Genomic DNA, 1114 nt, shown 5'->3' on the forward strand with positions numbered 1-1114 from the left:
GGGGCGGCCTCGTCCTCGGAGGCGGAGTCGAAGTGAGGCAGCGGGTCGATCGGGACGTGCGGCAGGCCTGCGATGGTGGCGTCGCGGCGGGCCTGGTAGTCGCGCTCGGCCCACTCCTCCTCGCGCCTGGTGCGCTCTGCGCGGCGGGCGGCGCGGCGCGCGGCGCTGGCCTGTTCGTCGGGCGACGGGGCGAGGTGCATGTCGGCCAGGGCGTCGGACGCGTCGTCGGGCTCCGCGGGCTCCGCGGGCTCCGCGTGCTCCCTGCGGGAGAGCGAGGGCAGCGGGGGCTTGAAGAGCTTGAGGCGGGCGAAGCGCGGCTTCTTCGCGGCCGCGTGGGCCGGCGCGGCCATGGGGAGCCCGTCCGCGAAGACGGGTTCGCGGGAGGCGTCCGCCGGATCGGGCGCGGGGGGCGGGGCGGCGTCTGTTGGCGACGGGTCGGGGGAGGCGGTTTCGGGCAGGGGGGGCGCGGTGTCGAAAGGCGGGGTTTCTAGGGGGGGAGGCGAGACAGGCGCGGGCTTCGCGGCGGAGGGCTTGTGCTTGGACTTGCTGAAGAAGTTCATGGTGAGGAGCGGGGGGAGTGGGAATGGTGGGAGGTTGAGGGTTGCGGTGCGGGTGAGGAGGGGGCTTACATACTGTAGGGGGAAGGTGGGGATGGAGGGAGGAAGGGCGTGTGGCATAGGGCGTGTGGCATGCATTGAAGGAGGCCCTCAAGAAGAGACAGAGCTGGAGCGGTCCAGCAATGATAATGTGCGATGATTTGCGGTTGGTGGCACCACCAGTGGCAGACGCGTTGCGGCTGCTGGTGCCAGCAGCCAGCAGCCAATTCCCTACAGTGGCACACCACTGTAGGGCCGCCACTGCCGCCGGTGCTGGTGCTGGTGCTGGTGCTGGTGCCAGCACTGCCGCTGTCGTGCTGGTGCCAGCACCACCTCCGCGCCTTACAATTATGTTGCGGCTGTTCATACATCGCTGGACACCGGCTCGCGGAGCCGTTCTCGCAGCAATCAGGATCTGCGCGATCCAATTCTCGCGCATTTGGAGGCCCGCGAGGTTGCTTGTGCTCATCCGCCAGATCCCCCCCCCCCGGTAATTGCGAAATGGGGCAAACGGACGC

Source organism: Chondrus crispus, genomic scaffold, assembly GCF_000350225.1.
Source record: "Chondrus crispus Stackhouse genomic scaffold, scaffold_323, whole genome shotgun sequence".
NCBI classification, from domain to species: domain Eukaryota; phylum Rhodophyta; class Florideophyceae; order Gigartinales; family Gigartinaceae; genus Chondrus; species Chondrus crispus.